Source organism: Melitaea cinxia, chromosome 1, assembly GCF_905220565.1.
Source record: "Melitaea cinxia chromosome 1, ilMelCinx1.1, whole genome shotgun sequence".
Classification (NCBI taxonomy): Eukaryota; Metazoa; Arthropoda; class Insecta; order Lepidoptera; family Nymphalidae; genus Melitaea; species Melitaea cinxia.
This window is the reverse complement of record NC_059394.1, coordinates 13,183,558-13,203,055: the sequence shown is the minus strand read 5'-3', so window position 1 is coordinate 13,203,055 and position 19,498 is coordinate 13,183,558. Positions and strand designations below refer to the sequence as shown.

The 19,498-nt window shown below is 30.3% G+C and overlaps 1 protein-coding gene and 1 non-coding gene across 3 annotated transcripts in view; both read left to right on the top strand.

Moving 5' to 3' along the window:
- Positions 1-1,558: 1,558 nt before the first annotated feature.
- Positions 1,559-1,630, top strand: Trnap-ugg. The gene has a single exon. It is a non-coding gene; the product is annotated as a tRNA-Pro (tRNA).
- Positions 1,631-2,017: 387 nt separating this feature from the next.
- LOC123657223 (solute carrier organic anion transporter family member 5A1) overlaps positions 2,018-19,498 on the top strand; it is a 52,699-nt gene continuing 35,218 nt past the window's right edge. The window contains exon 1 of one of the 2 annotated variants that reach the window (XM_045592802.1): positions 2,018-2,283. The gene's annotated coding sequence lies outside the window, so the exon portion shown is untranslated. The remainder of the gene's footprint in view (positions 2,284-19,498) is intronic. The other variant, XR_006743674.1, reaches the window with a different exon arrangement.

The following is a 19,498-nucleotide window of genomic DNA, read 5'->3' as shown; positions in this document are numbered from 1 at the left end:
TGTATTACGATTCCTAAATTTCTGAAATTTAATAATATTATTTCTATTGTAGGAGAAGAATTGGAGCTTAATCGTCAATATATTCTATAATGTAAGAAATGATCGCTATCAGTTGTTCGTGAGAGCAACCGGGACCTACTGCTTAACGTGCTCATCAATAACTGATCGGTCAGTCAAAAAATAATTGTCAAAATCGGTACACCAGTAAAAAATAATACAACGTAGGTCGATGAAAAAATAGTCAAGTAAATACGCATTATTAAAGATAACTCGTAATTGTGTTTGCTCGCAAACGAAAAAAACCGACTTCAATTACATAGACAAGTAATACAACGTAAGTAGACTAAAAAAATTAACAAACACACTAGCCTTCACTACAATTTTCGAAGGTTTCCCTCGATTTCTCTGGGATTCCATCATCAGAACCTGGTTCCTTTATCCTGGTACCACACTTGGGATATCTCCTTTCCAACAAAAAAAGAATTATCAAAATCGGTTCATAAACGATGAGGTTATCCCCGAACAAAGTAAAAACTTATTTTTTTGTTAAAAATACAATTTATGTAGAAAATGCCTTGCGTCATTTTGGAAAAGAGGTAATAGTCTAAACTGTTGGATCGACTTTTACCAATTGCGCTTAAGAACCACCGCAAGAAAACTCGTTTTAATATACAAAAAAAACATATCGAAATCAGTGTAGTGCCGTTCAAGAGCTACGATGTCACAGATACACACACATTGGAATAAAATTTATAACACCCATCTTTTTGCGTTGGAGATTATTAAAACAATCTCTCAAACCTTCAGTCCTTGTCATACAGAACCTTTTCTTTTTTTGAATGCAAAACTTTTTGATAACTATTACATAATTGTGTTTGCTCGCAAACGAAAAAAAAAAAACCGACTTCAATTACATCGACAAGTAATACAACGTAGATCGACGAAAACATAGTCAAGCAACTACGCGTTATCAAAGATTACTCAAAAAGTAGTTATCAGATCTCGATAAAATTTATATGTGACCACATGATAGACATCAGCTTTCGATTAAATTAAAAATTATCAAAATCGGTACACCCAGTAAAAAGTTATTACGGATTTTCGAGAGTTTCCCTCGATTTCTCTGGGATTCCATCATTAGATCCTGGTTTCCTTATCACGGTACCAAACTAGGGATATCCCCTTTCCAACAAAAAAATAATTATCAAAATCGGTACATCCAGTAGAAAGTTATGCGGTATAATACAACGTAGGTCGACGAAAAAAGCGTCAAGTAAAAACGCATTATTAGATATAACTCGAAAAGTCGTTGTTAGATCTCAAATAAATTTAAATGGGACCAATTGGCACACACCACCTTTCGATTAAAACAAAATTTGTCGAAATCGGTCTACCCGGTCAAAAGTTCTGATGTAACATACATTAAAAAAAAATACAGTCGAATTGAGAACCTCCTCCTTTTTTGGAAGTCGGTTAAAAATACCAATAGATTACTTCAAATCAAAAAGGTAACAAGTCAATTTCAAATACATTGTATCTTTAGTAAGTCTACTGATGTGGCCTCTTGGTCTAGGGGTATGATTCCTGCTTTGGGTGCAGGAGGTCCCGGGTTCAAATCCCGGAGGGGCCCATTTTTTACCCAAACATACAAAAACTTCTTTTCATCATTTGTTCATATTTAGCAACATCATACACAAATGCGCAAATATTGTAATAAATTTTAAGTTATTATTGAAACTCATTTATTGTAGTTTATATTTAAAACTCCACCTAGCGAGTTCAGTGAAAATCAATTCATAGTTCGAACTTGTAAAAGAACATAAAAATATAATAGATGTCACTAATTACTTGTTCTGAAATACTACTAGCACTATCTATTGATAAGTTGAGTTAATATTAGTTACAATTGTGTCAGGAGATGGCACCACAATATTTTTTTTTATTGTTCTAGAACAGCTGTTCACCCATTGTTTTGTTTTTATTCGTTGATAACTTCACGTTTGTTCTTTACCAAAGACTACAGAAATTAGAAAGTTACAGTCAGTGAGATTATGCTGTGTGTTGTGTAGTGTTGAGTTGATAAAAATTTAAAATTTTGTTGACATTTTATTAGTAAAAATCAAAATATTGTGCATTTAACGTATGTTGTGTGCATCGAATACAGAATTCAAACTTTAATTTGGAATACCTTCAGTGTAATCAATTTTAGTGCTGTGTTACCTTTCACAAAGAGATTTTATTTTACTTTAGCCGTGCGCATTTTGCAAAGAACCTACATTGATTGTAAGTAGACGAAGGAATATTTTTGTTTTAGAATTAAAACTTAGAATGCTACATAAAGTACAAAATATAGTTCGTAAACGTAAAGTACCTCCTTAATGTTAGGTAAGCAATCATTGAACACTTAGGTTTAACAGCTTCAAACCTTTCGGTATAAACAAATCCCATATTTATTATTTAAGTATATTTAATTCTCATTGAGCAAGTTGTATCGAAAGCAAAACAAACAAATATCCTCATTTGGAAAAGCAATTTCTTAATGTTGAGAAAGTAAAGGGTAAAGTATGGATGTAGATCTTAAATATCACGTAATAATGACCTTGTTTATAAACATATGTTTATATATACCAGATCGTGATTTTCGAAAGTAAATTACATCAAAATATACCTACTGAAAGAAAGGTCATAGCAGTTCTCATATTGGCATACTGCTTACAAAGACCATTGACATTTAACGTTCTATAAATATGTCACAGAAGATTAACCTTAAAATTATATTTAATTTTAAATCCTGTTTTTTGTAATTTTATTTCCATTTCCATTTAACATCAATACAAATATTTGAAAAATTTGCAATATAAACACATAAAACAAACATCTGGCTACTATGTAAAAGTTTAAATATATTTCATAAGATATTCAAAAGATAGATAAATCTTAAAGTTTCATAATAATCATAATCATCATCATCATCATCTATCAGTTAGTAATATTAGCTGAACCTATAGATATTTTTGTCTCCTGTAACCAGTCAAACAAGAGAAGTTTAAATAATCTCTATATGTTCTGAAATTTTTTGATTTTTTGGTCAATTTGCTTAATTTAATATTTCATAAGAACCTCCTCCAAACTGTGAGAAAACCCTGTCCTCTCCTTCTCAAGCCATGGTAATACCGAGAGAAATAAGGGTTCATTATTATATAAATAAATGTTTTTATTTATATATTTTTTTTTTCATTCACACTCCATAGTTATGAGATTGTGACAAATATAATGTACTTTACCTACATTATATTTTGCAAGTAAATATTTACCCTGCTTTGTTTAGAGTTAATCTTATAGAATTTTTTACTAATGATATAATAAATATCAACAGATATTTATTCAATCTTGTACATTTTAACTTGTAACATTTATAGCATCATTACAATTTAAGTAATAGAAACAAAAATATTAAAACAAAAAGGATACAAGTTTCCTTATAAAAATTTCAATAGGAGTAATTAAATACCTCCTACAATATGGAAAAGTATAAACAGTGTATATTTACCATCATTTTACATTGAATTGGTAACATAAAATTATCTGAATTCTATTGTTTTAGTATAAAGTTCTTCTTAGTATGGTTTTTTTAGTATAAGTGGGGTCATACATATTCTCATAGACAAGATATATATTGCGTAACTAATATGATATAATTATGATATATAATATGACTCATTTTTACTAAAATCATTTTTTCCATGATTTTAGTGTCTCAAGTGCTAGATGGTGTATCAATATAAATCAAAACAAGAACCTGTGTAACACTTTTTCATAAGCATCTAATATTTGAACTGAGCTAAGGCACAGCAGGAAATTTCCTGCTCAAAATATGGAGCACCCCGACTTAGTACCTTACAAACAATCACAGCTAAATGACACTGTTTTCACCCATTGTTGTGTTCCTGTTTGTGAGTAAGGTGACCAGAGCTCCTGTGGGGAACTGGGGATGGGGTCGGCGACGCGCTTGCGATGCCTCTGGTGTTACAGACGTCTCTTATAAGCTACGGTAATTGCTTACCATCAGGTGAGCCTTACGTACGTTTGTATGCCGATATAGTTATATAAAGAAAAATGTTTAAATAGTATATCATAATTATATCAAATAGCTAATATACATAACAACTAATTAACTATTGATATTTTAATTTGATATTTACTTATTTATTTACTTACAGAAAAAAAAATAGATATTTTATGTGATAAACAGTACAGCAAAAACAATTAGCAGTTTAACAGTGCACTGTGTTTCTAAAGTAATAATACTTAAGTACACACTATATTATGTACTAATATAAAAATATGATATAAAGCTTTACAACTAATAGACTATACATGTGAATATAATTGGAAAGAAAAAAAAAAGAACATCAAGTGGTTAAAGAATAATAATAATAATAATAATAAATGCGGCCATTTCATTCTCTCTCTTAATGTTGGTCCACAAAGAATTTTTTAAATATGTTTTTATAGTTGTTTTTTTTTGAATTTTTTCTTTTAAATTCGATAGCAGATTATTTATTAAGAAAGGGACTATGTCTAGGTATTTTTATTGTGCGATTTGTAATATTTCTTGTTAGTTTATTATGACTCATTTTTATTTGAATGTTTGAATTACAATATTGTTCTATTAATAATGTATATTTTATTTTAGTATGTATTGGCATTACTTTGCAGTAATTAAATAATTTCAAGGAGTTGTGTTTGTATTTATTATTTATATATATGGCTACAATTGTTTTTAAGATTTGTAATTGGAGATGATAGATTCTATCATCACCAATATACATAGTTACATCAAAAAAATTGCTGATAATGCAAACCATACAATGGTAATAAATATATTTTGTAATAAACATGTACCTTCAAATACGCAGATTATTAACCGCTTAATCTTACTTATTAAAAATTTACATCCCATCAGCATTATTAAGTAGTGTGGATTTGTTTATTTTTAGTATTGCATAGGCTTTCTTGTAGAATAATTAGTAGTAATTTCAAATTTTTATAGAATTTACATTATTATGGTCACTTTAACAACAAATAACAAAAATAATATTAAGTTACAAGTTATGCATTGACATTTAAAACATGTTTATGGATATTTTTGGATTGATCGATTATATAAAAATTGATTGTTTTACAAATTCTAACTAAAGGAACAGTTGTGTCTGCCTGTGCCATGCCTGTGTCACTGATAGTTTCAAAAACAATAAAATTTGTAATAGTCGTTAATGGATAAAAATTAAATACTTATCTTCTTTAATATGTTAAAGAAAATCTGTGAAAAAGTTGACTGGAATTTAGCCAGGCTATAATATATTCGGCAACCGCCTTTCAGACTAGACTTTTTGCATGCAACATATGTCATCGTATTTGCAATGAAACAGCGCTCATTTTGATATAAGATTTATTTATCAAACATATGGATTAATTACTTTCTCTAGGAAAATATATATTAATAACCTTTTTTATACCTGCCAACCCAGTAGTTGCCAGGAAAATAACAGACAACCCAACATCTGCATTTTCTATAGGCTTCATACTGTTGAGAGTTTTTAAATTTATTCATTAAACTGCATTTTTAAATGAAAATAAGTTTCTCAATTTTTAATTAAATGAAGCCTGGCCAGCTTTTTCAGGATAATTTTATTATATAAAATAATTTTCATCCATTAAACATATGGGTGAAGCTCATCTCTGGTTCGGATCTCCTACTATATATTTTACAATTTAGTTGTGTTTAAAAATTAAATGTTACTTTAGGTTTTTAATAAGTGGGACAACTATGCAGTACTTAACCATACATTTTTTGACAAAAAACTATAAAAAACAGGAATTTTGATATACTATTATTTTCCTCTTATTTTTAAACAAGAAATAAGGTTAATAATACATATTCGATTTTTTAAAACAATCTAAATTACCATGTCTAAGAAAATTAATTTATTAAAAATCTATCGATGCAATTTTTTATTTAATTACATAAGATTAAGACTACCCACGCCCACATCAAAAATTAACTTTATGTATTCCAATTCAATCATTTTACTTCTATAGTTTTTTTTTTTTTTTTTCAAGATAAAATACAATATCTAATATATAAAATTCTCGTCATGGTGTTAAACATTGAACTCCTCCGAAACGGCTCGACCGATTTTAATAAAATTTTGTGGGCATATCGGGTAGGTCTGAGAATCGGCCAACATCTATTTTTCATACCCCTAAGTTATAAGGGGAGTGGAGGGGGATTAAGCGGGTTAATAACATATATGGCAAAGAAACGTTTGCAGGGTCAGCTAGTTATTGTAACTAGCTGACCACACAGCAACAGCTGCAGTACTTGACCACATACAAATACAATTTAAACACAATACAATTTTCACTATCTATTGAATTTAAATTAATGATTACGGTTTTTTTTTTTTTTTTGTTTCATTTGAAAGTTCAATAAACCTGTCATTGAAATGCACGTGCAGTTTTTCATCTATAAAATTTGTATTCTAAATTATTTTTACACATATGAAAAACAACAGTAGCTCTTCACTGCTAATATTACATATTTTTAACGATTTTACAAATATTCAATCCATAATGTGGCGATTACTCACGAATTGCTAAGCTACGTATCCGGAAACGCTAGCAAAAATAAATTACATACATGTTTTGTATAGGTCAAGGTATTTGTTACAGTTATTAAATTAAAACGGAAGATTTAATACTCATACTTATTTAGAAAAATGAAACTGCTTATATAGGCATTATATTGTCTGTAAAGTCTAGACAATTACAACTATTATTCAGTATTAATATTCATTGCTAATAAATTCAATAATTAAAAAAAAAATTAAAACCAAGAATTGGTCTATATTTGTATGTTTAATATGTCATTACTTATTTATTTATGTTCGCGTGTTTCTAGGGTAAATCTGTAACTTATTATAAAGGTTTTTCTATGTAAAGCAGCTTTACATGTTAAGAATATTTTACCATTCCGCAACCTGTCATTATGTTCGTGGGATAAAGACATTATTGTCTTTCATTATTAAAGTTTTGACAGTTTTGGTATTCTAATAATTGCTCACAATTGTTTATAAGACATTCTGTTGAAATATCAGGTCATCTAATTGTATTACTGCTGTATTTTTCTCGTTATTAATTCAGTCTGTAACATCCCACTTTTGGGCATAGGCCTCTTTCCCCGTATAGGACAAGGGTCGGAGCTTAATCTACCACGGTCCTCCACTGCGACACACAAGAACAGACAACCAGACCGGAAAGAAATATTTGTACAACGCGGTACACTCACTACTACACCAGAGCGATGCGATTTTACTGAATAAAAATATGAAATAATAACAATCGGCAATAATTAATTTTTAGAATTGAAATGACTATCCACTATTAAGTGGAATATGGTCTCTGAGCCGTACCGTACCGACAACCGCGGTGATCATTTTAGTGTGTCTTTTTGAAGAATAAATACAATAATAATGCCCGTTTTCCACGCACATAATAACCGCTTCTGTTGCGAAACAGAGCAGCCGTGTAAGGGATGGAAAAATAATAGTGTATATTGTATAGTACGTTTTAGTTGTACTTAAAAGTATTGTAGTATCAACTTATCAAGGTCTCCATTATTTATCCTTAAGCCATTAGTTTGCTGTTTAGGGCTCGGAATTTTTACTACGCTGTGCGTTACCCATTTTGATTTCTTGACCTTCAATACTGATTTATTGTTAAATAATTTTAAAATGTGTCATGATGTAAACTTTATTTGATATTAATTGCACATTACGTTGAATCATACAAAATCGTACAAATTCTCTTAATAATATATGAGGACCATAAAAGATTTAAGAAATTCCCCATCTCTAAGTCCCATTATGATTTTAAGTATTTAATACATCAAAAAAATTGTAATATAAACATAAAATTCCTAAGTATATTTAAATTACGTAACATAAAGTTGTAACTAAACGATACTTGGAATTGTAAGATAAAACAATTTCTGTGTGAAGTAACGAAAGAGAATGGATCAAAGATATTAATTCAGAAGGTACGTAATTAACATTTGCATCGGTTAAGTGGAAGAGTAGAGTGGGTCAGTTTACGTTTCCGCATCGGTCGCCACTCGCTCGACAATGCGGATCCCGTGGCTTGCCAACTCTAATGTTCCGATAACTCGCGATTGGGTTGTATAAGCTAATATTGCAGGTAGAGTGATTTATTGCAATTTCTGTTACATTAAGTGTGTTTTTGTTTGTTATTTATGTGTTTCGTCGTAATGTTTTTGTATAATGCACACTTAAATATACTCCTAAACGTTTTCATTTACAGTATCAGGCTTAGAATTTGCGTTATTGTGAAAGACAGATTGTAGAATTTTAATTTATTTTAAAAAAGTAGAATTTTCAAACGGATGAAATTCGCTATGTAAAAAAAATCATTATCAATCAATACTTTATTAATGTGCAAAATAGTGTATAAATTATAATTTTTTTCATAGCGAAAAAGTATAACATATACAAACAGTAAACATTGATAATTTGTTTTTTTACATAGCCGATTCGCATCAATATGCATTGTTGTTCGAGAAATGGCACATAACTGAGAATAATTTAACAACAAGCTGTTGTTATAATAAAAAACCCTGAATCGTGATGTATCAGAAGTTTATATTGCGGTTAAACGTGATTTACGATGCGTCTTTGTTATGATATTACACACAGTAAGTAATCTTGACCCAGTTGATTGAACCTAATTCTTAATTCACTTAGTACTTATCATCACGTTGTTTATTGTCTACTGTATACGAGTAGAACAAAAGACTGGCGACCTCTTACTATGTAATTTTACGAGCACAACGTAGAAGCTAAAATCAACAAGATTTTTTTATATCTATCTCGCTTACTAAGTAACAACGCTTTCAATTGTCATTCTATTATTCAATATTGTTGTTAATTTAACAGTTAGTGATGATTTAAATACTTAATTTAGATACCCTCATTAAATTTGAGGAAGAATAACATGGTAATTGATAAAAACTAAATAATAACCTCGTTACATTAAAAGTGACATACAGTTCAGTTTCAAATAATGTCAATGACGCACCGTTGCCTTCTCATCTCGCAATCATTTATCTGAGTTGATATACCTACATAAATCGTAATACTTTTGAGAGAAGAGGAGAGGTAGTTACAATTATTGTATATTATAATAATAATATTTCACACATTAAGTATGCTAAAATTAAAGTCGTGATTTTATAACATCATCATAAATTAAATTCCTCTAATATTTTTTGTTGCGACGATTAAACCCATATAAATTATATGATTAAAGAACAATGGTATATGTCGATGTTGAATACATTGGTCGATTTGTTTTCTAGGGTGAAATACAAGGAATATATCCGCCAACCCGCATTGGAGCAGCGTGGTGGATTAAGCTCTGGATCCTTCTCCTACGTGGAAAAGAGGCCTATGCCCAGTAGTGGGATATTACAGGCTGAAGCGTATACGCGCGATACGCATCTAATTCGTTCCTAAGTATATAAAAAAAAGAACATTTTTATTATTATGCCGAAAAATATTAATTATTATTATTATTAAGATCGAAAAATATTTATCATATTTCATCAGTATGTCATTCTTATTTAAATATGATTTCCAATAAACACGATTTACAAAAAAAAAATAAGCTTCTGCCGTGAGTTCATTGACAACAAAATTTTCTGAGAACTTTTACCATAGTACGGTATATTTTTTTACACCATCAGGAAGTATAGATTTCAACAAAAAAAAACCCTGCGACTTTTGAAAAAAAGGTGATATATTGACATGAATTTCGATTGAAAATGAGGGTGCTTTTTCGATATTGAGGTCAAAATAAGGTGAAAAATAAATATTTTAAATCAAAAAAATTACAGTGTGTTTTGAACATAATAATTGTGTTTGCTCGCAAACGAAAAAAACCGACTTCAATTACATCGACGAGTAATACAACGTAGATCGACGAAAAAATACTCAAGTAACTGCGCGTTATCAAAGATTACTCAAAAAGTAGTTATCAGATCTCAATGAAATTTATATGTGACCACATGACAAACATCAGCTTTCGATTAAATTAAAAATTATTAAAATCGGTACACCCAGTAAAAAGTTATTGCGGATTTTCAAGAACTTCCCTCGATTTCTCTGGGATCCCATTATCAGATCCTGGTTTCCTTATCATGGTACTAAACTAGGGATATCTTCTTTCCAACAAAAAAAGAATTATCAAAATCGGTACACCCAGTAAAAAGTTATTGCGGATTTTCAAGTTTCCCTCGATTTCTCTGGGATTCCATCATTAGATCCTGGTTTCCTCATCATAGTACTAAACTAGGGATATCTCCTTTCCAACAAAAAAAGAATTATCAAAATCAGTACATCCAGTAGAAAGTTATGCGGTATAATACAACGTAGGTCGACGAAAAAAGCGTCAAGTAAAAACGCATTATTAGATATAGCTCGAAAAGTAGTTGTTAGATCTCAAATAAATTTAAATGGGACCAATTGGCACACACTTCCTTTCGATTAAAAGAAAATTTGTCGAAATCGCTCCACCCAGTCAAAAGTTCTGATGTAACATACATAAAAAAAAAAAAAAAAAAAATACAGTCGAATTGAGAACCTCCTCCTTTTTTGGAAGTCGGTTAAAAAGGTAAGTTTTCACCGGATTTTGTAAAAAAAAAAAAGAATTTTGTAAAAGATAAAAATAAAAATAAACCAAAAACTTAGACTTTTGAATTTTTCACATGAATTTTGAATGAAAAAGTATGAATACAAAAGTTTTAGATCTTTATACTACTTACAACTTTGCCATTAATTTTTTTTCCATAGGACTTTTAGTTTAGCCGGATATCGAGATAAACCGTTTTTTAGCCTTAAACCCGCTACCACTTCCCGACCTCAGATCGCCCGTAACTTATTTTTCCTTTCATTTTCGATGTACTCTTTCTTTTACAATGGGTTTCATCCTACTATATTTTTTTTCACTTTTTACCATTTTCAAAGACTAAAAGCACTGGTAAACAGAATGATTAACACAATAAAAAATTCAAACAGATTCCTTATATCCCAAGGTTAGACCGTTAAACAAACAAATAAACTCATCTGCTTTGTTATTTTTGTTCAGATTATGCTTGCCAAAAAGTAGGAGGCGTAAAAAACAGTTATAAACTAATGTAACTAGAACGGGTCTAATCTAGTTTTGTTTCCCATAATCGTGTCGTAATGACAATCACTGAGCTATTTCTTTTTTCTACTGCTGGGTTGGCAAACAAACGTACGGCCTCCCTGATGATAAGCGGTTACAGTACCTATAGACACTTGCAACGCCAGAAGCATCGCAAGGGCGTTCCCAACCCTATCCCTGTCCCCATGAGCTCTGTCCACCTTACTCTCCACAAAAAATACAACACTCCTTGAGTGCAGTGTTATATAGCTGTAATCTTCTGTAAGGTACTTCCCCAGAAGGGCTCATCCAGATTTTGAGCAGGATATTTCCCGCTATGCCCTCCCAACCTCAGTGAGATAAATATAATAATATGCTACATTTTGGCAAGTTTGGTAAACTTTCTTTCATTTGAGTCTTAAATAGTTTCACAATGAATTTTTCCTAGTGAATTTTTCCTACAGAAACCGTAGTTATTAAGAAAAAAATGTAAACAACTATAACAAAACTATTTTTGAATAAAAATGTTTTGTTTTTTTTTTTTGTATTTGATATGATTTAGCAACGATGTACTATTATTACTATATTTATTTATATTTGGCAAAATAGATATTGTCGTGACTTAAAGTCTGTCTGCTATATACGTTCTCATTTCTGTCAAATTAGTTTTCACTTGGAAAAGAAAAAGAATAAAGACAATTCTAAAATAAAATAAAAGCCTGACGTTATATATACGCTATACGTATAAGAAGTAATAGGTATATGTATAAGAACTAATAGGTATTACGTTCTACGTATATTGAGGTGCTGAATCCGAATTTTGATCGTAAGCAACGACATTTTAAGTTATATTTTCTAAGTCCTACCTTCCCCCTTTTTTCCCCCTTTTTTTTGATACTGAATTTTAATAGTTTCGATCCTTTTTTTTATTCTTAATTACTTGTGCAGTAAAGTAGGAGAAATTTATCAAATAATAGCATTCTAATTAAAAAAAACTTTTGGCATGTAAAAAGTGGGTTTTGCAGAGACCGCTGACAATTGCAAATTTTCAACTCAAATTTGAGACCGAACAGTTGTACTGAATAAAAAAACTAAATAGTGATATTTGTAGAAAATTTTAAGTTCTTTAATTTCTGTAAACAAACCGGCTACAAAAATTTAATAGTTTTCGAGTTTTAGGCAAAAAAAAAAAACAAAAGGAGTAGAATTTTTTGCGATTTTCAATGTTTCGTTACGAAATTTTGTACAAAAACCTCAGATTCGGATTCAGCACCCCATAATACGTATAGAATGAAAAAAATCAGAACTACCCCAAAACTATCCTAGTAAAAACACAATTTAACTGAATTAGACTTGTTTTTTTTTTTGGACCGACGATCTACGTAAGATTGCCGGTGTAGGCTGGATGAGGATTGCGGAAAACCGGGATGTCTGGCGCGAGCTAGGGGAAGCCTATGTCCAGCAGTGGACTGCAACAGGCCGAACTGACTGAGAATTTTCTTACCCTTATACATAATTATATATACTAAGGTCGCTTTCACGAATCATTTAAAATATTAATTGTTTGTTCACCGAGTTCGTATTGATGAAATTCGTATCTAATATAATATGTCTAGTATATTCTCATCGTTTAGAAACTGTTTCGTAATTTTAGAGATTAATGATCCTAATCTCCTATAAAATCCAACGTCTCTGGAAAGACCAAATAACTAGTATCTAAAACTTTTAGTTAAAAGACAAATTTTAGCCAAAAAAATAAATCATTTGTGCCTCCCACATGTGTGTCTTATATGCTATTATTTACTCAAGACAGATATTGTACGCTATGTACGTACATCGGTGGCGAACTGCTAGACAGTTGCCATTCAGCATTTATACTCGAAGTAACAATAGATTGGACAAGGACAGACCCACCGCAGTGTGTTTGAAAATATTTAATATTTCACGCAATATTTTATCAATTAATTTGTTAAAAATAAATAATGTGTTTTAACTTTTGCTTTATTTAAAACTAGTTGCCCGAACAGGCTTCGTTCTGTCAAATAGTAAAAATTGTTTATTATTTTTTTTTTTTTTTAATATATGAATATTTCGGTGGGCCTTAAGGATCATACAAAAAATAAATTAGTCGAATTGGTCGAGCCATTCTCGAGTTATGCGCTTAGCAACATTCATTTTTATTTATATGGATTACTATAGTAATAAAAATATTCACTTATAAGTGATTTCATACATTAAGATTTTATTAAATTATAAATTTGCTAAAAATGTTATTATTTATAGGTATAAAAATAAAGTAAATTATAGTCGACACTCTTGCATTGAAATAAAATTAAATTTTAAAGATTTTCCGATCAAATCCGTGCTATGGTATTCCAAGAATTTTATATGAAATCTTCTAAAACGAGGAGATAAAAAATAGCAACAATAAAAATTAAAATAAGATTACGTTGTAAAAATTGAGCTCTTTATAATAGTAGCCTCTGTGCGTTACATTCACGTTACCGTGAAATGTAATTAAAGCTACTTAACATAATACAATACAACAAGAAATTTTTGAACATCGTAATAACACGAAAACCACATCCGACCTTGCAAGGTTGTTGGCGTTTTATTAGGGTGCGTTCCGCCGCAGGGTGTGCTCTAACCCGACTATTAACCCCCACCTTAATCTTACCTAATAAAAACGTTTCTCTATTTTCGTTATGTATCTACAATATGCTTTTCATGTAATAAAGTACATTCATTTTATATTTTTACAAATTGGAAATACAACAAAATGGCCACCACGACGGTGACGCCATTACACATGTCCTTGATAAACTTTTAACTGTTTTATATCGATTTCCGTAATAAAAAACCTGTCACCATTTTACTTAACGTGTGTAATGAATATTTTAGCAACAATATAAGGATATTTCAGCCGACTATACCTTATAATAAGTAATAAAATATGTATCTTAAATGTTGTTTGAGTTTTTATATATCTATACATATAATTACCATTACCATTACCATTATTTATTACCATTTGGTAGAAAAGTCAAAACTGTACATTGAATATTTTTTTAAAATAATACTTGGGGTGTGATCTACAATCGATACCGAAGTCAAAAATATAGTTTTTAGAATTTTTGTCTGTTTGTCTGTAACTCTGTATGTATGTCCGGGATAAACTCAAAAAGTACTGCATGAATTTACTTCAAATTTGGCACGAATATTATTAAGAAGTCGGGTCAACATATAGGCTACATATTATCATGCTATCACCTACCGGGTACGAGCAGTGAACCTTTATTTCCTCAACGCATTCTGTAACAACGTGTAATCTAACGACGCTATTTGAATATTGTTGTTATTATGTTAATAACCATGTCATAAGCTAGCTTCACACTATAAATAAAGACATTCTGTAGTATATTTAGTTTCAGCATTGCACCCGTGCGAAGCCGGGGCGGGTCGCTAGTATATTTTAAAAAAAATATGATCTTTAAAGGAAACAAAACGGGAGAGGTCCTTTGAAAGTGTGATACGTAATTATTATGCCAGTCATGATCTGAGGCCATACTGCACTTTCTATTAAAGACAATAGTATAACAGTATTTCACAATATCAAATGAAATTTCCTTGGGATAAGGGCTATTTTGCAATGTCTTGAATAAAGTTCATAAACTGAATAAGATAAAAGGCGTCTCGTCAAATGAATATGGAATTATTACAGAAAAAAATACTTCACAGTCTACTGCTAATATAACATGTAGGTTGTACTCATAATAAAATATCTATACAAATAAATAAAATTGGAGTGTCTGTTTGTAATATTAAAATAACCACTTTTTACTAATTGCATACATCTAGTATACACGGTACATATACCAAAATAACATTTTGTAGTAAGGAGTAACTCGGGCTACTTTTATTTTAGAAATTTATTGATTTTATAACTCTGCGAACTGAACAATAACTTTTTTTTTAATCCCATGCGCACGAAATCGCAAGCACAGCTAGTTTGTAATAAAATAGTTTATACTTCACCTTGTTTTTATTTAAACGGTCATTAAGCATACATATATTAGTAATAGAGGTCAATTGGAGACTGCTATCAGTTTGAGCACAAGCCGATGACCTCATTCATATTGTCGTGTTGCGCAGATGTTTGGCCGAATTTTGCATCGGAATAGGCCACCACGTCTCAGTAGCCCTTAATGTTGCTTTTAGGAAATACAATTGAGAACCTTGTTTCGATTCTAGAATTTCTCGAGTAAAAGACACCATTAACGGTATCGCTAGTTTTTTCATTTAAAAAGTGTTAAGTCAAAAATGTTTATTCTTGTATTTTGACCCGATATGCAAGGGTTTGTTTTAGTTTCTATGTTTTATATATTTTCTTTTGTTAGCCACTTTGTTATCAGCTTTTAATCAATTATAAGGATATTGGAATTTAGGGATCACAAAATCTAACAAACAATAATTGTGTTTGCTCGCAAACGAAAAAAACCGACTTCAATTACATCGACGAGTAATACAACGTAGATCGACGAAAAAATACTCAAGTAACTGCGCGTTATCAAAGATTACTCAAAAAGTAGTTATCAGATCTCAATGAAATTTATATGTGACCACATGACAAACATCAGCTTTCGATTAAATTAAAAATTATTAAAATCGGTACACCCAGTAAAAAGTTATTGCGGATTTTCAAGAACTTCCCTCGATTTCTCTGGGATCCCATTATCAGATCCTGGTTTCCTTATCATGGTACTAAACTAGGGATATCTTCTTTCCAACAAAAAAAGAATTATCAAAATCGGTACACCCAGTAAAAAGTTATTGCGGATTTTCAAGAGTTTCCCTCGATTTCTCTGGGATTCCATCATTAGATCCTGGTTTCCTCATCATAGTACTAAACTAGGGATATCTCCTTTCCAACAAAAAAAGAATTATCAAAATCAGTACATCCAGTAGAAAGTTATGCGGTATAATACAACGTAGGTCGACGAAAAAAGCGTCAAGTAAAAACGCATTATTAGATATAGCTCGAAAAGTAGTTGTTAGATCTCAAATAAATTTAAATGGGACCAATTGGCACACACTTCCTTTCGATTAAAAGAAAATTTGTCGAAATCGCTCCACCCAGTCAAAAGTTCTGATGTAACATACATAAAAAAAAAAAAAAAAAAAAAAAATACAGTCGAATTGAGAACCTCCTCCTTTTTTGGAAGTCGGTTAAAAATGTTGTTTATGCGAATTAACGGAATCGAACCCGACTTTGCTCGAGTGGTTGCTAGGGCATAAAAAATGCTTTTATATTATATTTTGTATATTTAGGAAATTCACACGAAACTGGAAACATTTCACGCCTAAAATGATGTCAATGACCATTAACATAAACAGTTATCAAAGAAGAGCATTCCACTCGTTATTTAAATTTAGCTTTATTGTTAAAATATTATTATTTATATTAGATACACCACAAATGTTTCTACTTTCTAACCCAATTCAATATCTATTGCTATAGCAATATATACCAGTTCATATTTACTAATCTAAGAATTCTGCATGGGCATAATGTTATAATCTAATAAAATACACTCCATATAATGCGAAGCCTCTCAATACAACACGTGCCGTCTGTATATACCGCTACTTACTCGCTCTAGGATAAAAACTTAAGCTCTAATTCGTTTATTTTCGAATAATCTCACTATTGGAGCTCTAGTACAGACAAATCGGTCGAGCTATCATAATTGAAATCTAGCGATATATCCACTCTATATGAGATTAGTAGACGTCCTTGCTATCAACTTAATTAAAGTTGCTGGACTAACACTGAGAAATAGTATTAGTCTACAATATTACGCAATTGAGGGAAACGCCAAAATACATAATATGCGCATTAGCTACATTAGTAGGCACTATAGGATATAGCATTCGAAAAAACTGCGAGACTTGTTCTAAAATAATATTTATTATTGTTATATTATGAAATTGGTTGTCTGTGTATAATTTTACAAATTGAATTCGATGGTAGTTACCATAATTGATTTGTATTTTATAGTTTACATAGTCGTAATCAACTCATTATCCAAACAGATTATATTAATGAAGTGCTAATTAAAATTATATATGTTTAGTGTACATAAACTTTTGAATTTGGTGTAAAAAATATCAAACTTAAATTAAAAATTAAAATAATTTTTCCTAAGAACTATTTTTTTAATAAATAACAAATTGTTTATTTTCTATAATTTATTGTGGGTATATATTGCAAATGTACGATGAATCAGTGCGGGTACATGACGATGACCGGCGGACGGTCGCTCACCTCGACAACTCGTCCACGTTTCTCGTCTAACACTGATTGCATTGCACCTCGACACTATTACATGTATTTTTTTATCCTTTTATATTTTCACAATATAGTTATCTAAATAGCGAAAAACAACTTCGTTCATGTTCCTTACTCTATGTATGCATACTTCATCTAAACCACGTAATGGAACTTGATATGATTTTTAGTAGTAGGATAAACATTATTATATAATATGTGCCTCCTGTGATGAGTGATGTAAGTTGAGTTATACTCTTTTTGTGATTTTAATGTGGGAATTAAAAAAATAATGAGATTTTTTTAAAATCTAATTCACGTTCTTCTATTTGCTGTAGTTATGGAAATAACTTTTTTGCAAAGTGATAAAACTTAAAAAATTCGCGAAAATAAATATTTGTCAAGTTATACCCCTTTTTCAGTAATGAATGGAACACACACACACACACACTCACTGGAAGTATTCAACCCTATTTTTCGTAATTTCTGATTTAAGTGCGAATTTCACAATTAACTTTCAGCACATTTTTAACTGACTTCAAAAAAGGAGGAGATTACTCAATTCGACCGTATATATACATATATTATGTATGTTCGGGGATAACTCCGTCATTTATAAACCGATTTTGATAATAATTTTTTTTTTTTGTTGGAAAGAAGATATCCCCAGTTTGGTACCATGATAAGGAAACCAGAATCTGATAATAGGATCCCAGAGAAATCGAGGGAATCTTTCGAAAATCCGCATAACTTTTTACTGGGTGTACCGATTTTAATGATTTTTAATTTAATCGAAAGCCGATGTTTATCATGTGTCGTTGTATTACTCGTCGATATAATTGAAGTCGGTTTTTCTTCGTTTGCCTGCAAACACAATTATTCATAAATACTGATGTATGAGACATATCCCTTTGAATCTAAAACTTTCGTAATCTGGTAAAATTTAAGTAAATTGTGAATAGGAGAAAGATGACAAAATAAATAATTCTAAAGGGTTATAAAAAATATAAGTTTATCTTTTGGTTAAGATATATTCCACTAGAATCAATATTAGTTTCCACAGAAAGGTTATAGATGCAAAGTGATTTAACTTTACTTCTTTAACAAGCATCACTTATCACATAATTTATGCACTTAAGGTTGCTCGGACTGTACTCCCCTTAAGTCATAATAGTATCTAAATTTTGTTTTATTAAAATTGATTTTTTTTTTTTTTTTAATTATGTGATATATCCACAGGCTTATTATGCCCGTGCTTTTGTTATTCCATATATTGTTATTATTATTTTTTAACATGCATCGGTACTTCACCGCAACTTAGAATCTAGAAGCCTTAATAACTAGTCTTAAAATTTCAAATTTCTAAAAGTCGACGCGAGTCCACTGACCAAGACTATTCTACATATTGCTTATTTTATATTCTTATATACTAATTATTTTTATTATATTTACACTTATTTGCTAACTACAATATACAGGGTGGGGATGACAATACGACAATAACTTTGACATCGTATATGTAATGATATTCCAAGCCCACATACAAAAAATCAATAAAATACATCCAGTAGTTTAGTCAAAAAATATGATTTTTCATTTTTTTAAATTACTACGTGTTGTATAACATTAATAAACGGTCACCCGCAGGTTAACGACCCTTTGAGCGCGATCGGTACAAACATAATATTACGCGTACGCGTAATTTAAAAACGTGCAAAATTGTTATCTATTTTGGTAGGTCAGTGTTGTGTTAAGACATATTAAAAACATTTGTTAAATAGTTTTAATATTCAGTATGATTCTAATAATTTTCTTTTTATAATTTTTGTTTTTTAAAAATTTATTGTTTCTTTTAATGCTTAAATTTTAAATTCTGAAAATCTAAATTCTGAATCTAACATAGTTTTT